Source organism: Symsagittifera roscoffensis, chromosome 6 (genome assembly GCF_963678635.1).
Source record: "Symsagittifera roscoffensis chromosome 6, txSymRosc1.1, whole genome shotgun sequence".
NCBI lineage: Eukaryota > Metazoa > Xenacoelomorpha > Acoela > Convolutidae > Symsagittifera > Symsagittifera roscoffensis.
Window position 1 is genome coordinate 6,122,193 of NC_087067.1, and position 22,614 is coordinate 6,144,806.

Genomic DNA, 22,614 nt, shown 5'->3' on the forward strand with positions numbered 1-22,614 from the left:
GGTAGCCGGGAGTAGCACTGTTTTTCTACTAGCAAGTATAATTTTTTTTATGTTAGTATTTTGGGGACAGCCGGGAATTGAACCCGGGACCTCTCGCACCAATGCGAGAATCATACCTCTGTTCCACTCTCCCATGCTGTTAGTTACGATGCATTCCTACCTTTTTTCACAAATCGAGATTTTTCATTTTTTGTTAGTTTTTCCTCGTATTAGTTTTTTCTGTTATTATTCTGGGGACAGCCGGGAATTGAACCCGGGACCTCTCGCACCAATGCGAGAATCATACCTCTGTTCCACTGTCCCATGCTGTTAGTATGATGCATTCCTACCTTTTTTCACTAAGCGAGATTTTTCCTTTTTTGTTAGTTTTTCCTCGAATTAGTGAGTTCAATAGTTTTTTTCTAAGTTGCTTTGTGTTTGCAGCCTTTTTATAAGATAATGTTATTTTTTTCTGCTAGCTTAAATGAGACATCCGCGGTTTAAACCCGAAATTTTTACCGCTCTAATCAAGAATCGGAACTTTAGACCACTGTCCCTTGTTCTAGCATCGATGCATTCCTACTTGTTTTACAAAAAAAAGAATGTTTTATTTTTGTCTGTTTTTTTGTGAGTTTAATAAAAATTGTAGGTTGCTTTGTGTTTGCTGTCTTACTGCTAGAAATTTTTGTTTCGTTAGTATACTGAGGTAGCCGGGAGTAGCACTGTTTTTCTACTAGCAAGTATAATTTTTTTTATGATAGTATTTTGGGGACAGCCGGGAATAGTTACGATGCATTCTTACTTTTTTCAAAAATCGAGGTTTTTCCTTTTTCGTTCTATTTTCCTCGTATTAGTGAGTTCAATAGTTTCTTTTTAAGTTGCTTTGTGTTTGCAGCCTTTTTATAAGAAAATGTTTTTTTACTGCTAGCTTAAATGAGACATCCGGGGTTTGAACCCGGAATTTTTACCGCTCTAATCAAGAATCGGAACTTGAGACCACTGTCCCTTGTTCTAGCATCGATGCATTCTTACTTGTTTTACAAAAAAAAAATGTTTAGTTTTTGTCCGTTTTCATTTGTTTTTTTGTGAGTTCAATAAATATTGTAGGTTGCTCAGTGTTTGCTGTCTTTCTACTAGAAACCATATTTTTTCTGTTAGTAATCTGGGGACAGCCGGGAATTGAACGCGGGACCTCTCGCAGCCTAAGCGAGAATTATATCACTAGACCACTGTCCCATGATGTTAGTTTAGATGCATTCCTACCTTTTTCACAAATCAAGATTATTCCTTTTTTGTTTGTGTTTCCTCGTACTAGTGAGTTTAATACTTTGTTTCTAAGTTGCTTTGTGTTTGCTGTCTTTTTATTAGAAAAACTATTTTTTTTCTGCTAGCTTAAATGAGACATCCGCTTTTAAAACCCGGAATTTTTACCGCTCTAATCAAGAATCGTAACTTTAGACCACTGTCCCTTGTTTTAGCATCGATGCATTCCTACTTATTTCACAAAAAATGAATGTTTCCATTTTGTCAGTTTTCAATTGTTTTTTGTGAGTTTAATAATGATTGTAGGTTGCTCAGTTTTTGCTGTCTTTCTACTAGAAACCATGTTTTTTCTGTTAGTAATCTGGGGACAGCCGGGAATTGAACCCGGGACCTCTCGCACCCTAAGCGAGAATCAAACCACTAGACCACTGTCCAATGGTGTTAGTTTAGATGCATTCCTACCATTTTCGCAAATCAAGATTATTCCTTTTTTGTTTGTGTTTCCTCGTATTAGTGAGTTTAATACTTTCTTTCTAAGTTGCTTTGTGTTTGCTGTCTTTTTATTAGAAAAATTTTTTTTTTCTGCTAGCCTAAATGAGACATCTGCTTTTCAAACCCAGAATTTTTACCGCTCTAATCAAGAATCGTAACTTTAGACCACTGTCCCTTGTTCCAGCATCGATGCATTCCTACTTGTTTTACAAAAAAAGAATGTTCAGTTTTTGTCCGTTTTCATTTGTTTTTTTTTATGAGTTTAATAAATATTGTAGGTTACTTTGTGTTTGCGGTCTTTCTACTAGAAATTTTTATTTTGTTAGTATACTGAGGTAGCCGGAGTTGCACTGTTTTTCTACCAGCAAGTGTAATTTTTTTTATGTTAGTATGTTGGGGACAGCCGGGAATTGAACCCGGGACCTCTCGCACCAATGCGAGAATCATACCTCTGTTCCACTGTCCCATGCTGTTAGTACGATGCATTCCTACCTTTTTTCACTAAGCGAGATTTTTCCTTTTTTGTTAGTTTTTCCTCGAATTAGTGAGTTCAATAGTTTTTTTCTAAGTTGCTTTGTGTTTGCAGCCTTTTTATAAGAGAATGTTATTTTTTTCTGCTAGCTTAAATGAGACATCCGCGGTTTAAACCCGAAATTTTTACCGCTCTAATCAAGAATCGGAACTTTAGACCACTGTCCCTTGTTCTAGCATCGATGCATTCCTACTTGTTTTACAAAAAAAAGAATGTTTTATTTTTGTCTGTTTTTTTGTGAGTTTAATAAAAATTGTAGGTTGCTTTGTGTTTGCTGTCGCAAATCAAGATTATTCCTTTTTTGTTTGTGTTTCCTCTAGCTGTCTTACTGCTAAAAATTTTTGTTTTGTTAGTATACTGAGGTAGCCGGGAGTAGCACTGTTTTTCTACTAGCAAGTATAATTTTTTTTATGTTAGTATTTTGGGGACAGCCGGGAATTGAACCCGGGACCTCTCGCACCAATGCGAGAATCATACCTCTGTTCCACTCTCCCATGCTGTTAGTTACGATGCATTCCTACCTCTTTTCACAAATCGAGATTTTTCCTTTTTTGTTAGTTTTTCCTCGTATTAGTGAGTTCAATATCTTCTTTCTAAGTTGCTTTGTTTTTGCAGCCTTTTTATAAGATAATGTTATTTTTTTTTCTGCTAGCTTAAATGAGACATCCGCGGTTTAAACCCGGAATTTTTACCGCTCTTATCAAGACTCGGAACTTTAGACCACTCTCCCATGTTTTAGCATCGATGCCTTCCTACTTGTTTCACAAAAAAAGAATAGATAGTTTTTGTCTGTTTTTTTGTGTTTAATAAAAATTGTAGGTTGCTTTGTGTTTGCTGTCTTTCTGCTAGAAATTTTTATTTCGTTAGTATACTGAGGTAGCCGGGAGTTGCACTGTTTTTCTACTAGCAAGTATAATTTTTTTTATGTTAGTATTTTGGGGACAGCCGGGAATTGAATCCGGGACCTCTCGCACCAATGCGAGAATCATACCTCTGTTCCACTCTCCCATGCTGTTAGTTACGATGCATTCCTACCTTTTTTTTCACAAATCGAAATTTTTCCTTTTTTGTTGGTTTTTCCTCGTAACAGTGAGTTCAATATCTTCTTTCTAAGTTTCTTTGTGTTTGCAGCCTTTTTATAAGATAATGTTATTTTTTTCTGCTGGCTTAAATGAGACAGCCGGGACCACTGAGAATTGAGTTCAAGAATGTTTGCTGTCTTTTTATTAGAAAAATTATTTTTTTTCTGCTAGCCTAAATGAGACATCTGCTTTTCAAACCCAGAATTTTTACCGCTCTAATCAAGAATCGTAACTTTAGACCACTGTCCCTTGTTCTAGCATCGATGCATTCCTACTTGTTTTACAAAAAAAGAATGTTCAGTTTTTGTCCGTTTTCATTTGTTTTTTTTTGTGAGTTTAATAAATATTGTAGGTTACTTTGTGTTTGCGGTCTTTCTACTAGAAATTTTTATTTTGTTAGTATACTGAGGTAGCCGGAGTTGCACTGTTTTTCTACCAGCAAGTGTAATTTTTTTTATGTTAGTATGTTGGGGACAGCCGGGAATTGAACCCGGGACCTCTCGCACCAATGCGAGAATCATACCTCTGTTCCACTGTCCCATGCTGTTAGTACGATGCATTCCTACCTTTTTTCACTAAGCGAGATTTTTCCTTTTTTGTTAGTTTTTCCTCGAATTAGTGAGTTCAATAGTTTTTTTCTAAGTTGCTTTGTGTTTGCAGCCTTTTTATAAGATAATGTTATTTTTTTCTGCTAGCTTAAATGAGACATCCGCGGTTTAAACCCGAAATTTTTACCGCTCTAATCAAGAATCGGAACTTTAGACCACTGTCCCTTGTTCTAGCATGGATGCATTCCTACTTGTTTTACAAAAAAAAGAATGTTTTATTTTTGTCTGTTTTTTTTGTGAGTTTAATAAAAATTGTAGGTTGCTTTGTGTTTGCTGTCTTACTGCTAGAAATTTTTGTTTTGTTAGTATACTGAGGTAGCCGGGAGTAGCACTGTTTTTCTACTAGCAAGTATAATTTTTTTTATGTTAGTATTTTGGGGACAGCCGGGAATTGAACCCGGGACCTCTCGCACCAATGCGAGAATCATACCTCTGTTCCACTCTCCCATGCTGTTAGTTACGATGCATTCCTACCTTTTTTCACAAATCGAGATTTTTCCTTTTTTGTTAGTTTTTCCTCGTATTAGTGAGTTCAATATCTTCTTTCTAAGTTGCTTTGTGTTTGCAGCCTTTTTATAAGATAATGTTATTTTTTTTCTGCTAGCTTAAATGAGACATCCGCGGTTTAAACCCGGAATTTTTACCGCTCTTATCAAGACTCGGAACTTTAGACCACTCTCCCATGTTTTAGCATCGATGCCTTCCTACTTGTTTCACAAAAAAAGAATAGATAGTTTTTGTCTGTTTTTTTTGTGTTTAATAAAAATTGTAGGTTGCTTTGTGTTTGCTGTCTTTCTGCTAGAAATTTTTATTTCGTTAGTATACTGAGGTAGCCGGGAGTTGCACTGTTTTTCTACTAGCAAGTATAATTTTTTTTATGTTAGTATTTTGGGGACAGCCGGGAATTGAATCCGGGACCTCTCGCACCAATGCGAGAATCATACCTCTGTTCCACTCTCCCATGCTGTTAGTTACGATGCATTCCTACCTTTTTTTTCACAAATCGAGATTTTTCCTTTTTTGTTGGTTTTTCCTCGTAACAGTGAGTTCAATATCTTCTTTCTAAGTTTCTTTGTCTTTGCAGCCTTTTTATAAGATAATGTTATTTTTTTCTGCTGGCTTAAATGAGACATCTGCGGTTTAAACCCGAAATTTTTACCGCTCTAATCAAGAATCGGAACTTTAGATCACTGTTCCTTGTTCTAGCATCGATGCATTCCTACTTGTTTTACAAAAAAAGAATGTTTAGTTTTTGTCTGTTTTTCTTGTGAGTTTAATAAAAATTGTAGGTTGCTCAGTGTTTGCTGTCTTTCTACTAGAAAACATATTTATTCTGTTAGTAATCTGGGGACAGCCGAGAATTGAACCCGGGACCTCTCGCCCCAAAATCGAGAATCATATCTCTATTCCCTTGTCCCATGCTGTTAGTTACGATGCATTCTTACTTTTTTCAAAAATCGAGGTTTTTCCTTTTTCGTTCTATTTTCCTCGTATTAGTGAGTTCAATAGTTTCTTTTTAAGTTGCTTTGTGTTTGCAGCCTTTTTATAAGAAAATGTTTTTTTTTACTGCTAGCTTAAATGAGACATCCGGGGTTTGAACCCGGAATTTTTACCGCTCTAATCAAGAATCGGAACTTTAGACCACTGTCCCTTGTTCTAGCATCGATGCATTCCTACTTGTTTTACAAAAAAAAAGAATGTTTTATTTTTGTCTGTTTTTTTTGTGAGTTTAATAAAAATTGTAGGTTGCTTTGTGTTTGCTGTCTTACTGCTAGAAATTTTTGTTTCGTTAGTATACTGAGGTAGCCGGGAGTAGCACTGTTTTTCTACTAGCAAGTATAATTTTTTTTATGTTAATATTTTGGGGACAGCCGGGAATTGACCCCGGGACCTCTCGCACCAATGCGAGAATCATACCTCTGTTCCACTCTCCCATGCTGTTAGTTACGATGCATTCCTACCTTTTTTCACAAATCGAGATTTTTCCTTTTTTGTTAGTTTTTCCTCGTATTAGTTTTTTCTGTTATTATTCTGGGGACAGCCGGGAATTGAACCCGGGACCTCTCGCACCCTAAGCGAGAATCATACCACTAGACCACTGTCCCATGATGTTAGTGTAGATGCATTCCGACCTTTTTCACAAATCAGGATTATTCCTTTTTTGTTCGTTTTTCCTCGTATTAGTGAGTTTAATACATTCTTTCTAAAATGCTTTGTGTTTGCAGCTTTTTTATAAGATAATGTTATTTTTTTTCTGCTAGCCTAAATGAGACATCCGCTTTTCAAACCCGCAATTTTTACCGCTCTAAACAAGAATCGTAACTTGAGACCACTGTCCCTTGTTCTAGCATCGATGCATTCTTACTTGTTTTACAAAAAAAAAATGTTTAGTTTTTGTCCGTTTTCATTTGTTTTTTTGTGAGTTCAATAAATATTGTAGGTTGCTCAGTGTTTGCTGTCTTTCTACTAGAAACCATATTTTTTCTGTTAGTAATCTGGGGACAGCCGGGAATTGAACGCGGGACCTCTCGCACCTTAAGCGAGAATCATATCACTAGACCACTGTCCCATGATGTTAGTTTAGATGCATTCCTACCTTTTTCACAAATCAAGATTATTCGTTTTTTGTTTGTGTTTCCTGGTACTAGTGAGTTTAATACTTTGTTTCTAAGTTGCTTTGTGTTTGCTGTCTTTTTATTAGAAAAACTATTTTTTTTCTGCTAGCTTAAATGAGACATCCGCTTTTAAAACCCGGAATTTTTACCGCTCTAATCAAGAATCGTAACTTTAGACCACTGTCCCTTGTTTTAGCATCGATGCATTCCTACTTATTTCACAAAAAATGAATGTTTCCATTTTGTCAGTTTTCAATTGTTTTTTGTGAGTTTAATAATGATTGTAGGTTGCTCAGTTTTTGCTGTCTTTCTACTAGAAACCATGTTTTTTCTGTTAGTAATCTGGGGACAGCCGGAAATTGAACCCGGGACCTCTCGCACCCTAAGCGAGAATCAAACCACTAGACCACTGTCCAATGATGTTAGTTTAGATGCATTCCTACCATTTTCGCAAATCAAGATTATTCCTTTTTTGTTTGTGTTTCCTCGTATTAGTGAGTTTAATACTTTCTTTCTAAGTTGCTTTGTGTTTGCTGTCTTTTTATTAGAAAAAAAATTTTTTTTTCTGCTAGCCTAAATGAGACATCTGCTTTTCAAACCCAGAATTTTTACCGCTCTAATCAAGAATCGTAACTTTAGACCACTGTCCCTTGTTCCAGCATCGATGCATTCCTACTTGTTTTACAAAAAAAGAATGTTCAGTTTTTGTCCGTTTTCATTTGTTTTTTTTGTGAGTTTAATAAATATTGTAGGTTACTTTGTGTTTGCGGTCTTTCTACTAGAAATTTTTATTTTGTTAGTATACTGAGGTAGCCGGAGTTGCACTGTTTTTCTACCAGCAAGTGTAATTTTTTTTATGTTAGTATGTTGGGGACAGCCGGGAATTGAACCCGGGACCTCTCGCACCAATGCGAGAATCATACCTCTGTTCCACTGTCCCATGCTGTTAGTACGATGCATTCCTACCTTTTTTCACTGAGCGAGATTTTTCCTTTTTTGTTAGTTTTTCCTCGATTTAGTGAGTTCAATAGTTTTTTTCTAAGTTGCTTTGTGTTTGCAGCCTTTTTATAAGATAATGTTATTTTTTTCTGCTAGCTTAAATGAGACATCCGCGGTTTAAACCCGAAATTTTTACCGCTCTAATCAAGAATCGGAACTTTAGACCACTGTCCCTTGTTCTAGCATCGATGCATTCCTACTTGTTTTACAAAAAAAAGAATGTTTTATTTTTGTCTGTTTTTTTTGTGAGTTTAATAAAAATTGTAGGTTGCTTTGTGTTTGCTGTCTTACTGCTAGAAAATTTTGTTTTGTTAGTATACTGAGGTAGCCGGGAGTAGCACTGTTTTTCTACTAGCAAGTATAATTTTTTTTATGTTAGTATTTTGGGGACAGCCGGGAATTGAACCCGGGACCTCTCGCACCAATGCGAGAATCATACCTCTGTTCCACTCTCCCATTGTGTTAGTTACGATGCATTCCTACCTTTTTTCACAAATCGAGATTTTTCCTTTTTTGTTAGTTTTTCCTCGTATTAGTGAGTTCAATATCTTCTTTCTAAGTTGCTTTGTGTTTGCAGCCTTTTTATAAGATAATGTTATTTTTTTTCTGCTAGCTTAAATGAGACATCCGCGGTTTAAACCCGGAATTTTTACCGCTCTTATCAAGACTCGGAACTTTAGACCACTCTCCCATGTTTTAGCATCGATGCCTTCCTACTTGTTTCACAAAAAAAGAATAGATAGTTTTTGTCTGTTTTTTTTTGTGAGTTTAATAAAAATTGTAGGTTGCTTTGTGTTTGCTGTCTTTCTGCTAGAAATTTTTATTTCGTTAGTATACTGAGGTAGCCGGGAGTTGCACTGTTTTTCTACTAGCAAGTATAATTTTTTTAATGTTAGTATTTTGGGGACAGCCGGGAATTGAATCCGGGACCTCTCGCACCAATGCGAGAATCATACCTCTGTTTCACTCTCCCATGCTGTTAGTTACGATGCATTCCTACCTTTTTTTTCACAAATCGAGATTTTTCCTTTTTTGTTGGTTTTTCCTCGTAACAGTGAGTTCAATATCTTCTTTCTAAGTTTCTTTGTGTTTGCAGCCTTTTTATAAGATAATGTTATTTTTTTCTGCTGGCTTAAATGAGACATCTGCGGTTTAAACCCGAAATTTTTACCGCTCTAATCAAGAATCGGAACTTTAGATCACTGTTCCTTGTTCTAGCATCGATGCATTCCTACTTGTTTTACAAAAAAAGAATGTTTAGTTTTTGTCTGTTTTTTTTTGTGAGTTTAATAAAAATTGTAGGTTGCTTTGTGTTTGCTGTCTTTCTGCTAGAAATTTTTATTTCGTTAGTATACTGAGGTAGCCGGGAGTTGCACTGTTTTTCTACTAGCAAGTATAATTTTTTTTATGTTAGTATTTTGGGGACAGCCGGGAATTGAATCCGGGACCTCTCGCACCAATACGAGAATCATACCTCTGTTCCACTCTCCCATGCTGTTAGTTACGATGCATTCCTACCTTTTTTTTCACAAATCGAGATTTTTCCTTTTTTGTTGGTTTTTCCTCGTAACAGTGAGTTCAATATCTTCTTTCTAAGTTGCTTTGTGTTTGCTGTCTTTTTATTAGAAAAATAATTTTTTTCTGCTAGCCTAAATGAGACATCTGCTTTTCAAACCCAGAATTTTTACCGCTCTAATCAAGAATCGTAACTTTAGACCACTGTCCCTTGTTCCAGCATCGATGCATTCCTACTTGTTTTACAAAAAAAGAATGTTCAGTTTTTGTCCGTTTTCATTTGTTTTTTTTGTGAGTTTAATAAATATTGTAGGTTACTTTGTGTTTGCGGTCTTTCTACTAGAAATTTTTATTTTGTTAGTATACTGAGGTAGCCGGAGTTGCACTGTTTTTCTACCAGCAAGTGTAATTTTTTTTATGTTAGTATGTTGGGGACAGCCGGGAATTGAACCCGGGACCTCTCGCACCAATGCGAGAATCATACCTCTGTTCCACTGTCCCATGCTGTTAGTACGATGCATTCCTACCTTTTTTCACTAAGCGAGATTTTTCCTTCTTTGTTAGTTTTTCCTCGAATTAGTGAGTTCAATTGTTTTTTTCTAAGTTGCTTTGTGTTTGCAGCCTTTTTATAAGATAATGTTATTTTTTTTCTGCTAGCTTAAATGAGACATCCGCGGTTTAAACCCGAAATTTTTACCGCTCTAATCAAGAATCGGAACTTTAGACCACTGTCCCTCGTTCTAGCATCGATGCATTCCTACTTGTTTTACAAAAAAAAAGAATGTTTTATTTTTGTCTGTTTTTTTGTGAGTTTAATAAAAATTGTAGGTTGCTTTGTGTTTGCTGTCTTACTGCTAGAAATTTTTGTTTTGTTAGTATACTGAGGTAGCCGGGAGTAGCACTGTTTTTCTACTAGCAAGTATAATTTTTTTTATGTTAGTATTTTGGGGACAGCCGGGAATTGAACCCGGGACCTCTCGCACCAATGCGAGAATCATACCTCTGTTCCACTCTCCCATGCTGTTAGTTACGATGCATTCCTACCTTTTTTCACAAATCGAGATTTTTCCTTTTTTGTTAGTTTTTCCTCGTATTAGTGAGTTCAATATCTTCTTTCTAAGTTGCTTTGTGTTTGCAGCCTTTTTATAAGATAATGTTATTTTTTTTCTGCTAGCTTAAATGAGACATCCGCGGTTTAAACCCGGAATTTTTACCGCTCTTATCAAGACTCGGAACTTTAGACCACTCTCCCATGTTTTAGCATCGATGCCTTCCTAGTTGTTTTACAAAAAAAGAATGTTTAGTTTTTGTCTGTTTTTCTTGTGAGTTTAATAAAAATTGTAGGTTGCTCAGTGTTTGCTGTCTTTCAACTGGAAAACATATTTATTCTGTTTGTAATCTGGGGACAGCCGAGAATTGAACCCGGGACCTCTCGCCCCAAAATCGAGAATCATACCTCTATTCCCTTGTCCCATGCTGTTAGTTACGATGCATTCTTACTTTTTTCAAAAATCGAGGTTTTTCCTTTTTCGTTCTATTTTCCTCGTATTAGTGAGTTCAATAGTTTCTTTCTAAGTTGCTTTGTGTTTGCAGCCTTTTTATAAGAAAACGTTCTTTCTTTTTGCTGCTTAAATGAGCCATCCGCGGTTTAAACCCAGAATTTTTACAGCTCTAATCAAGACTCGGAACTTTAGACCACTCTCCCATGTTTTAGCATCGATGCCTTCCTACTTGTTTCACAAAAAAGAATAGATAGTTTTTGTCCGTTTCCATTTGTTTTTTGAGAGTTTAGTAATTACTGTAGGTTGCTTTGTGTTTGCTGTCTTTCTACTAGAAGTTTTCATTTTGATAGTATACTGGGGTAGTCGGGAGTTGCACTGTTTTTCTACTAGCAAGTATAATTTTTTAATGTTAGTATATTGGGGTCAACCGGGAATTGAACCCGGGACCTCTCGCCCCAAAAGCGAGAATCCTACCTCTCTTCCACTTTCCCATGCTGTTAGTTACGATGCATTCCTACCTTTTTCACAAATCGAGATTTTTCCTTTCTTGTTAGTTTTTCCTCGTATTAGTGAGTTCAATAGTTTCTTTCTAAGTTGCTTTGTGTTTGCAGCCTTTTTATAAGACAATGTTATTTTTTTCTGCTAGCTTAAATGAGACTTCCGCGGTTTAAACCCGAAATTTTTACCGCTCTAATCAAGAATCGGAACTTTAGACCACTGTCCCTTGTTCTAGCATCGATGCATTCCTACTTGTTTTACAAAAAAAAGAATGTTTAGTTTTTGTCTGTTTTTTGTGAGTTTAATAAAAATTGTAGGTTGCTCAGTGTTTGCTGTCTTTCTACTAGAAACCATTTTTATTCTGTTAGTAATCTGGGTGCAGCCGGGAATTGAACCCGGGACCTCTCGCCCCAAAATCGAGAATCATACCTCTATTGCACTGCCCCATGCTGTTAGTTACGATGCATTCTTACTTTTTTCAAAAATCGAGGTTTTTCCTTTTTTGTTCAGTTTTCCTCGTATTAGTGAGTTCAATAGTTTCTTTCTAAGTTGCTTTGTGTTTGCAGCCTTTTTATAAGATAATGTTATTTTTTTTCTGCTAGCTTAAATGAAACATCCGCGGTTTAAACCCGAAATTTTTACCGCTCTAATCAAGAATCGGAACTTTAGACCACTGTCCCATATTTTAGCATCGATGCCTTCCTACTTGTTTCACAAAAAAGAATAGACAGTTTTCGTCCGTTTTCATTTGTTTTTTGAGAGTTTAGTAATTACTGTAGGTTGCTTTGTGTTTGCTGTCTTTCTACTAGAAGTTTTCATTTTGATAGTATACTGGGGTAGCCGGGAGTTGCACTGTTTTTCTACTAGCAAGTATAATATTTTAATGTTAGTATATTGGGGTCAGCCGGGAATTGAACCCGGGACCTCTCGCCCCAAAAGCGAGAATCCTACCTCTCTTCCACTGTCCCATGCTGTTAGTTACGATGCATTCCTACCTTTTTCACAAATCAAGATTATTCCTTTTTTGTTTGTGTTTCCTCGTACTAGTGAGTTTAATACTTTGTTTCTAAGTTGTTTTGTGTTTGCTGTCTTTTTATTAGAAAAACTATTTTTTTTTCTGCTAGCTTAAATGAGACATCCGCTTTCAAAACCCGGAACTCTTACCGCTCTAATCAAGAATCGTAACTTTAGACCACTGTCCCTTGTTTTAGCATCGATGCATTCCTACTTATTTCACAAAAAAATGAATGTTTCCATTTTGTCAATTTTCAATTGTTTTTTGTGAGTTTAATAATGATTGTAGGTTGCTCAGTTTTTGCTGTCTTTCTACTAGAAACCATGTTTTTTCTGTTAGTAATCTGGGGACAGCCGGGAATTGAACCCGGGACCTCTCGCATCCTAAGCCAGAATCAAACCACTAGACCACTGTCCAATGGTGTTATTTTAGATGCATTCCTACCATTTTCGCAAATCAAGATTATTCCTTTTTTGTTTGTGTTTCCTCGTATTAGTGAGTTTAATACTTTCTTTCTAAGTTGCTTTATGTTTGCTGTCTTTTTATTAGAAAAATGAATTTTTTTCTGCTAGCCTAAATGAGACATCTGCTTTTCAAACCCAGAATTTTTACCGCTCTAATCAAGAATCGTAACTTTAGACCACTGTCCCATGTTTTAGCATCGATGCCTTCCTACTTGTTTCACAAAAAAGAATAGACAGTTTTTGTCCGTTTTCATTTGTTTTTTGAGAGTTTAGTAATTACTGTAGGTTGCTTTGTGTTTGCTGTCTTTCTACTAGAAGTTTTCATTTTGATAGTATACTGGGGTAGCCGGGAGTTGCACTGTTTTTCTACTAGCAAGTATAATTTTTTAATGTTAGTATATTGGGGACAGCCGGGAATTGAACCCGGGACCTCTCGCACCAATGCGAGAATCATACCTCTGTTCCACTGTCCCATGCTGTTATTACGATGCATTCCTACCTTTTTTCACTAAGCGAGATTTTTCCTTTTTTTTTAGTTTTTCCTCGAATTAGTGAGTTCAATAGTTTTTTCTAAGTTGCTTTGTGTTTGCAGCCTTTTTATAAGATAATGTTATTTTTTTCTGCTAGCTTAAATGAGACATCCGCGGTTTAAACCCGAAATTTTTACCGCTCTAATCAAGAATCGGAACTTTAGACCACTGTCCCTTGTTCTAGCATCGATGCATGCCTGCTTGTTTTACAAAAAAAAGAAGGTTTTATTTTTGTCTGTTTTTTTGTGAGTTTAATAAAAATTGTAGGTTGCTTTTTGTTTGCTGTCTTACTGCTAGAAATTTTTGTTTCGTTAGTATACTGAGCTAGCCGGGAGTTGCACTGTTTTTCTACTAGCAAGTATAATTTTTTTATGTTAGTATTTTGGGGACAGCCGGGAATTGAACGCGGGACCTCTCGCACCAATGCGAGAATCATACCTCTGTTCCACTCTCCCATGATGTTAGTTACGATGCATTCCTACCTTTTTTTACAAATCGAGATTTTTCCTTTTTTGTTGGTTTTTCCTCGTATTAGTGAGTTCAAGATCTTCTTTCTAAGTTGCTTTGTGTTTGCAGCCTTTTTATAAGATAATGTTATTTTTTTCTGCTAGCTTAAATGAGACATCCGCGGTTTAAACCCGGAATTTTTACCGCTCTTATCAAGACTGGGAACTTTAGACCACTCTCCCATGTTTTAGCATCGATGCCTTCCTACTTGTTTCACAAAAAAGAATAGATAGATTTTGTCCGTTTTCATTTGTTTTTTTGTGAGTTCAATAAAAATTTTAGGTTGCTCAGTGTTTGTTGTCTTTCTACTAGAAAACATTTTTATTCTGTTAGTAATCTGGGGACAGCCGGGAATTGAACCCGGGACCTCTCGCCCCAAAATCAAGAATCATACCTCTATTCCACTGTCCCATGCTGTTAGTTACGATGCATTCTTACTTTTTTCAAAAATCGAGGTTTTTCTTTTTTGTTCGTTTTTCCTCGTATTAGTGAGTTCAATAGTTTCTTTCTAAGTTGCTTTGTGTTTGCAGCCTTTTTATAAGAAAACGTTCTTTTTTTCTGCTAGCTTTAATGAGCCATCCGCGGTTTAAACCCAGAAATTTTACCGCTCTAATCAAGACTCGGAACTTTAGACCACTCTCCCATGTTTTAGCATCGATGCCTTCCTACTTGTTTCACAAAAAAGAATAGCCAGTTTTTGTCCGTTTTCATTTGTTTTTTGAGAGTTTAGTAATTACTGTAGGTTGCTTAGTGATTGCTGTCTTTCTACTAGAAGTTTTCATTTTGTTAGTATACTGGGGTAGCCGGGAGTTGCACTGTTTTTCTACTAGCAAGTATAATTTTTTAATGTTAGAATATTGGGGTCAGCCGGGAATTGAATCCGAGACCTCTCGCCTCAAAAGCGAGAATCCTACCTCTCTTCCACTGTCCCATGCTGTTAGTTACGATGCATTCCTACCTTTTTTCACAAATCGAGAATTTTCCTTTCTTCTTAGTTTTTCCTCGTATTAGTGAGTTCAATAGTTTCTTTCTAAGTTGCTTTGTGTTTGCAGCCTTTTTTTAAGATAATGTAATTTTTTTCTGCTGGCTTAATTGAGACATCCGCGGTTTAAACCCAAAATTTTTACCGCTCTAATCAAGAATCGGAACTTTAGACCACTGTCCCTTGTTCTAGCATCGATGCATTCCTACTTGTTTTACAAAAAAAGAATGTTCAGTTTTTGTCTGTTTTTTTTGAGTTTAATAAAAATTGTAGGTTGCTTTGTGTTTGCTGTCTTTCTGCTAGAAATTTTTATTTCGTTAGTATACTGAGGTAGCCGGGAGTTGCACTGTTTTTCTACTAGCAAGTATATTTTTTTTTATGTTAGTATTTTGGGGACAGCCGGGAATTGAACCCGGGACCTCTCGCACCAATGCGAGAATCATACCTCTGTTCCACTCTCCCATGCTGTTAGTTACGATGCATTCCTACCTTTCTTTCACAAATCGAGATTTTTCCTTTTTTGTTGGTTTTTCCTCGTAACAGTGAGTTCAATAACTTCTTTCTAAGTTGCTTTGTGTTTGCAGCCTTTTTATAAGATAATGTTATTTTTTTCTGCTAGCCTAAATGAGACATCTGCGGTTTAAACCCGAAAATTTTACCGCTCTAATCAAGAATCGGAACTTTAAATCACTGTTCCTTGTTCTAGCATCGATGCATTCCTACTTGTTTTACAAAAAAAGAATGTTTAGTTTTTGTCTGTTTTTCTTGTGAGTTTAATAAAAATTGTAGGTTGCTTAGTGTTTGCTGTCTTTCTACTAGAAACCATATTTATTCTGTTAGTAATCTGGGGACAGCCGGGAATTGAACCCGGGACCTCTCGCCCCAAAATCGAGAATCATACCTCTATTCCACTGTCCCATGCTGTTAGTTACGATGCATTCTTACTTTTTTCAAAAATCGAGGTTTTTCCTTTTTTGTTCGTTTTTCCTCGTATTAGTGAGTTCAATAGTTTCTTTCTAAGTTGCTTTGTGTTTGCAGCCTTTTTAAAAGAAAATGTTCTTTCTTTCTGCTGCTTAAATGAGCCATCAGCGGTTTAAACCCAGAATTTTTACAGCTCTAATCAAGACTCGGAACTTTAGACCACTCTCCCATGTTTTAGCATCGATGCCTTCCTACTTATTTCACAAAAAAGAATAGACAGTTTTTGTCCGTTTTCATTTGTTTTTTGAGAGTTTAGTAATTACTGTAGGTTGATTTGTGTTTGCTGTCTTTCTACTAGAAGTTTTCATTTTGATAGTATACTGGGGTAGCCGGGAGTTGCACTGTTTTTCTACTAGCAAGTATAATTTTTTAATGTTAGTATATTGGGGTCAGCCGGGAATTGAACCCGGGACATCTCGCCCCAAAAGCGAGAATCCTACCTCTCTTCCACTGTCCCATGCTGTTAGTTACGATGCATTCCTACCTTTTTTCACAAATCGAGATTTTTCCTTTCTTGTTAGTTTTTCCTCGTATTAGTGAGTTCAATAGTTTCTTTCTAAGTTGCTTTGTGTTTGCAGCCTTTTTATAAGATAATGTTATTTTTTTCTGCTAGCTTAAATGAGACATCCGCGGTTTAAACCCGAAATTTTTACCGCTCTAATCAAGAATCGGAACTTTAGACCACTGTCCCTTGTTCTAGCATCGATGCATTCCTACTTGTTTTACAAAAAAAGAATGTTTAGTTTTTGTCTGTTTTTTTGTGAATTTAATAAAAATTGTAGGTTTCTCAGTGTTTGCTGTCTTTCTACTAAAAACCATATTTATTCTGTTAGTAATCTGGGGACAGCCGGGAATTGAACCCGGGACCTCTCGCCCCAAAATCGAGAATCATTCCTCTATTCCACTGTCCCAAGCTGTTAGTCACGATGCATTCTTACTTTTTTCAAAAATCGAGGTTTTTCCTTTTTTGTTCGTTTTTCCTCGTATTAGTGAGTTCAATAGTTTCTTTCTAAGTTGCTTTGTGTTTGCAGCCTTTTTATAAGAAAACGTTCTTTCTTTCTGCTGCTTAAATGAGCCATCCGCGGTTTAAACCCAGAATTTTTACAGCTCTAATCAAGACTCGGAACTTTAGACCACTCTCCCATGTTTTAGCATCGATGCCTTCCTACGTGTTTCACAAAAAAGAATAGACAGTTTTTGTCCGTTTTCATTTGTTTTTTGAGAGTTTAGTAATTACTGTAGGTTGCTTTGTGTTTGCTGTCTTTCTACTAGAAGTTTTCATTTTGATAGTAAACTGGGGTAGCCGGGAGTTGCACTGTTTTTCTACTAGCAAGTATAATTTTTTAATGTTAGTATATTGGGGTCAGCCGGGAATTGAACCCGAGACCTCTCGCCCCAAAAGCGAGAATCCTACCCCTCTTCCACTGTCCCATGCTGTTAGTTACGATGCATTCCTACCTTTTTTCACAAATCGAGATTTTTCCTTTCTTGTTAGTTTTTCCTCGTATTAGTGAGTTCAATAGTTTCTTTCTAAGTTGCTTTGTGTTTGCAGCCTTTTTATAAGATAATGTTATTTTTTTTCTGCTTGCTTAAATGAGACCTCCGCGGTTTAAACCCGAAATTTTTACCGCTCTAATCAAGAATCGGAACTTTAGACCACTGTCCCTTGTTCTAGCATCGATGCATTCCTACTTGTTTTACAAAAAAAAGAATGTTTAGTTTTTGTCTGTTTTTTTGTGAATTTAATAAAAATTGTAGGTTGCTCAGTGTTTGCTGTCTTTCTAAAAGAAACCATATTTATTCTGTTAGTAATCTGTGTGCAGCCGGGAATTGAACCCGGGACCTCTCGCCCCAAAATCGAGAATCATACCTCTATTGCACTGTCCCATGCTGTTAGTTACGATGCATTCTTACTTTTTTCAAAAATCGAGGTTTTTCCTTTTTTGTTCGTTTTTCCTCGTATTAGTGAGTTCAATAGTTTCTTTCTAAGTTGCTTTGTGTTTGCAGCTTTTTTATAAGATAATGTTATTTTTTTTCTGCTAGCTTAAATGAAACATCCGCGATTTAAACCCGAAATTTTCACCGCTCTAATCAAGAATCGGAACCTTAGACCACTGTCCCTTGTTCTAGCATCGATGCCTTCCTACTTGTTTTACAAAAAAAAATGTTTAGTTTTTGTCTGTTTTTTTGTGACTTTAATAAAAATTGTAGGTTGCTTTGTGTTTGCTGTCTTTCTGCTAGAAATTTTTATTTCGTTAGTATACTGAGGTAGCCGGGATTTGCACTGTTTTTCTACTAGCAAGTATAATTTTTTTATATTAGTATTTTGGGGACAGCTGGGAATTGAAACCGGGACCTCTCGCACCAATGCGAGAATCATACCTCTGTTCCACTCTCCCATGCTGTTAGTTACGATACATTCCTACCTTTTTTTCACAAATCGAGATTTTTCCTTTTTTGTTGTTTGTTCCTCGTATTAGTGAGTTCAATATCTTCTTTCTAAGTTGCTTTGTGTTTGCAGCCTTTTTATAAGATAATGTACTTTTTTCTGTTAGCTTAAATGAGACATCCGCGGTTTAAACCCGGAATTCTTATCGCTCTTATCAAGACTCGGAACTTAAGACCACTGTCCCTTGTTCTTTCTAGCATCGATGCATTCCTACTTGTTTTACAAAAAAAGAATTTCTAGTTTTTAACTGTTTTTTTTGTGAATTTAATAAAAATTGTAGGTTGCTCAGTGTTTGCTGTCTTTCTACTAGAAACCATATTTATTCTGTTAGTAATCTGGGGACAGCCGGGAATTGAACCCGGGATCTCTCGCCCCAAAATCAAGAATCATACCTCTATTGCACTGTCCCATGCTGTTAGTTACGATGCATTCTTACTTCTTTTCAAAAATCGAGGTTTTTCCTTTTTTGTTCGTTTTTCCTCGTTTTAGTGAGTTCAATAGTTTCTTTCTAAGTTGCTTTGTGTTTGCAGCTTTTTTATAAGATAATGTTATTTTTTTTCTGCTAACTTAAATGAAACATCCGCGGTTTAAACCCGAAATTTTTACCGCTCTAATCAAGAATCGGAACTTTAGACCACTGTCCCTTGTTCTAGCATCGATGCCTTCCTAGTTGTTTTACAAAAAAAATGTTTAGTTTTTGTCTGTTTTTTTTGTGAGCCTAATAAAAATTGTAGGTTGCTCAGTGTTTGCTGTCTTTCTACTAGAAACCATATTTATTCTGTTAGTAATCTGGGGACAGCCGGGAATTGAACCCGGGACCTCTCGCCCCAAAATCGAGAATCATACCTCTTTTGCACTGTCCCATGCTGTTAGTTACGATGCATTCCTACCTTTTTTTCACAAATCGAGATTTTTCCTTTTTTGTTGTTTTTTCCTCGTATTAGTGAGTTCAATATCTTCTTTCTAAGTTGCTTTGTGTTTGCAGCCTCTTTATAAGATAATGTACTTTTTTCTGTTAGCTTAATTGAGACATCCGCGGTTTAAACCCGGAATTCTTATCGCTCTTATCAAGACTCGGAACTTAAGACCACTGTCCCTTGTTCTAGCATCGATGCATTCCTACTTGTTTTACAAAAAAAGAATTTCTAGTTTTTGTCTGTTTTTTTTGTGAATTTAATAAAAATTGTAGGTTTCTCAGTGTTTGCTGTCTTTCTACTAGAAACCATATTTATTCTGTTAGTAATCTGGGGACAGCCGGGAATTGAACCCGGGACCTCTCGCCCCAAAATCGAGAATCATACCTCTATTGCACTGTCCCATGCTGTTAGTTACGATGCATTCTTACTTCTTTTCAAAAATCGAGGTTTTTCCTTTTTTGTTCGTTTTTCCTCGTTTTAGTGAGTTCAATAGTTTCTTTCTAAGTTGCTTTGTGTTTGCAGCTTTTTTATAAGATAATGTTATTTTTTTCTGCTAGCTTAAATGAAACATCCGCGGTTTAAACCCGAAATTTTACCGCTCTAATCAAGAATCGGAACTTTAGACCACTGTCCCTTGTTCTAGCATCGATGCCTTCCTAGTTGTTTTACAAAAAAAATGTTTAGTTTTTGTCTGTTTTTTTTGTGAGCTTAATAAAAATTGTAGGTTGCTCAGTGTTTGCTGTCTTTCTACTAGAAACCATATTTATTCTGTTAGTAATCTGGGGACAGCCGGGAATTGAACCCGGGACCTCTCGCCCCAAAATCGAGAATCATACCTCTTTTGCACTATCCCATGCTGTTAGTTACGATGCATTCTTATTTTTTTCAAAAATCGAGGTTTTTCCTTTTTTGTTCGTTTTTCCTCGTATTAGTGAGTTCAATAGTTTCTTTCTAAGTTGCTTTGTGTTTGCAGCCTTTTTATAAGATAATGTTATTTTGTTTCTGCTAGCTTAAATGAAACATCCGCGGTTTAAACCCGAAATTTTTACCGCTCTAATCAAGAATCGGAACTTTAGACCACTGTCCCTTGTTCTAGCATCGATGCCTTCCTACTTGTTTTACAAAAAAAAATGTTTAGTTTTTGTCTGTTTTTTTTGTGAGTTTAATAAAAATTGTAGGTTGCTCAGTGTTTGCTGTCTTTCTACTAGAAACCATATTTATTCTGTTAGTAATCTGGGGACAGCCGGGAATTGAACCCTGGACCTCTCGCCCCAAAATCGAGAATCATACCTCTATTGCACTGTCCCATGCTGTTAGTTACGATACATTCTTACTTTTTTCAAAAACTGAGGTTTTTCCTTTTTTGTTCGTTTTTCCTCGTATTAGTGAGTTCAATAGTTTCTTTCTAAGTTGCTTTGTGTTTGCAGCCTTTTTATAAGATAATGTTATTTTTTTCTGCTAGCTTAAATGAGACATCCGCAATTTAAACCCGAAATTTTTACCGCTCTAATCAAGAATCGGAACTTTAGACCACTGTCCCTTGTTCTAGCATCGATGCATTCCTACTTGTTTTACAAAAAAAGAATGTTTAGTTTTTGTCTGTTTTTTTTGTGAGTTTAATAAAAATTGTAGGTTGCTCAGTGTTTGCTGTCTTTCTACTAGAAGTTTTCATTTTGATAGTATACTGGGGTAGCCGGGAGTTGCACTGTTTTTCTACTAGCAAGTATAATTTTTTAATGTTAGTATATTGGGGTCAGCCGGGAGTTGAACCCGGGACCTCTCGCCCCATAAGCGAGAATTCTACCTCACTTCCACTGTCCCATGCTGTTAGTTACGATGCATTCCTACCTTTTTTCACAAATCGAGATTTTTCCTTTCTTGTTAGTTTTTCCTCGTATTAGTGAGTTCAATAGTTTCTTTCTAAGTTGCTTTGTGTTTGCAGCCTTTTTATAAGATAATGTTATTTTGTTTCTGCTAGCTTAAATGAAACATCCGCGGTTTGAACCCGAAATTTTTACCGCTCTAATCAAGAATCGGAACTTTAGACCACTGTCCCTTGTTCTAGCATCGATGCCTTCCTACTTGTTTTACAAAAAAAAATGTTTAGTTTTTGTCTGTTTTTTTTTGTGAGTTTAATAAAAATTGTAGGTTGCTCAGTGTTTGCTGTCTTTCTACTAGAAACCATTTTTATTCTGTTAGTAATCTGGGGACAGCCGGGAATTGAACCCTGGACCTCTCGCCCCAAAATCGAGAATCATACCTCTATTGCACTGTCCCATGCTGTTAGTTACGATGCATTCTTACTTTTTTCAAAAACTGAGGTTTTTCCTTTTTTGTTCGTTTTTCCTCGTATTAGTGAGTTCAATAGTTTCTTTCTAAGTTGCTTTGTGTTTGCAGCCTTTTTATAAGATAATGTTATTTTTTTCTGCTAGCTTAAATGAGACATCCGCAATTGAAACCCGAAATTTTTACCGCTCTAATCAAGAATCGGAACTTTAGACCACTGTCCCTTGTTCTAGCATCGATGCATTCCTACTTGTTTTACAAAAAAAGAATGTTTAGTTTTTGTCTGTTTTTTTTGTGAGTTTAATAAAAATTGTAGGTTGCTCAGTGTTTGCTGTCTTTCTACTAGAAGTTTTCATTTTGATAGTATACTGGGGTAGCCGGGAGTTGCACTGTTTTTCTACTAGCAAGTATAATTTTTTAATGTTAGTATATTGGGGTCAGCCGGGAATTGAACCCGGGACCTCTCGCCCCATAAGCGAGAATTCTACCTCACTTCCACTGTCCCATGCTGTTAGTTACGATGCATTCCTACCTTTTTTCACAAATCGAGATTTTTCCTTTCTTGTTAGTTTTTCCTCGTATTAGTGAGTTCAATAGTTTCTTTCTAAGTTGCTTTGTGTTTGCAGCCTTTTTATAAGATAATTTTATTTTTTTCTGCTAGCCTAAATGAGACATCCGCGGTTTAAACCCGAAATTTTTACCGCTCTAATCAAGAATCGGAACTTTAGACCACTGTCCCTTGTTCTAGCATCGATGCATTCCTACTTGTTTTACAAAAAAAGAATGTTTAGTTTTTGTCTGTTTTTTTGTGAGTTTAATAAAAATTGTAGGTTGCTCAGTGTTTGCTGTCTTTCTACTAGAAACCATATTTATTCTGTTAGTAATCTGGGGACAGCCGGGAATTGAACCCGGGACCTCTCGCCCCAAAATCGAGAATCATACCTCTATTGCACTGTCCCATGCTGTTAGTTACGATGCATTCTTACTTTTTTCAAAAATCGAGGTTTTTCCTCGTATTAGTGAGTTCAATAGTTTCTTTCTAAGTTGCTTTGTGTTTGCAGCCTTTTTATAAGATAATGTTTTTTTTTTCTGCTAGCTTAAATGAAACATCCGCGGTTTAAACCCGAAATTTTTACCGCTCTAATCAAGAATCGGAACTTTAGACCACTGTCCCTTGTTCTAGCATCGATGCCTTCGTACTTGTTTTACAAAAAAAAAATGTTTAGTTTTTGTCTGTTTGTTTGTGAGTTTAATAAAAATTGTAGGTTGCAAATTGTGTTTGCTGTCTTTCTGCTAGAAATTTTTATTTCGTTAGTATACTGAGGTAGCCGGGAGTTGCACTGTTTTTCTACTAGCAAGTATAATTTTTTTATATTAGTATTTTGGGGACAGCTGGGA

General features: G+C 36.1%; 1 protein-coding gene and 3 non-coding genes across 4 annotated transcripts in view; 1 reads left to right on the forward strand and 3 right to left on the reverse strand.

The window, feature by feature from the left end:
- LOC134847776 (2-(trimethylamino)ethylphosphonate dioxygenase-like) overlaps positions 1–22,614 on the forward strand; it is a 188,396-nt gene that overhangs the window by 133,077 nt on the left and 32,705 nt on the right. The gene's annotated exons all lie outside the window — the stretch shown is intronic.
- Positions 1,604–1,677, reverse strand: Trnap-agg (transfer RNA proline (anticodon AGG)). The gene has a single exon. It is a non-coding gene; the product is annotated as a tRNA-Pro (tRNA).
- Trnap-agg (transfer RNA proline (anticodon AGG)) lies at positions 5,990–6,061 on the reverse strand. The gene has a single exon. It is a non-coding gene; the product is annotated as a tRNA-Pro (tRNA).
- Trnap-agg (transfer RNA proline (anticodon AGG)) lies at positions 12,444–12,517 on the reverse strand. The gene has a single exon. It is a non-coding gene; the product is annotated as a tRNA-Pro (tRNA).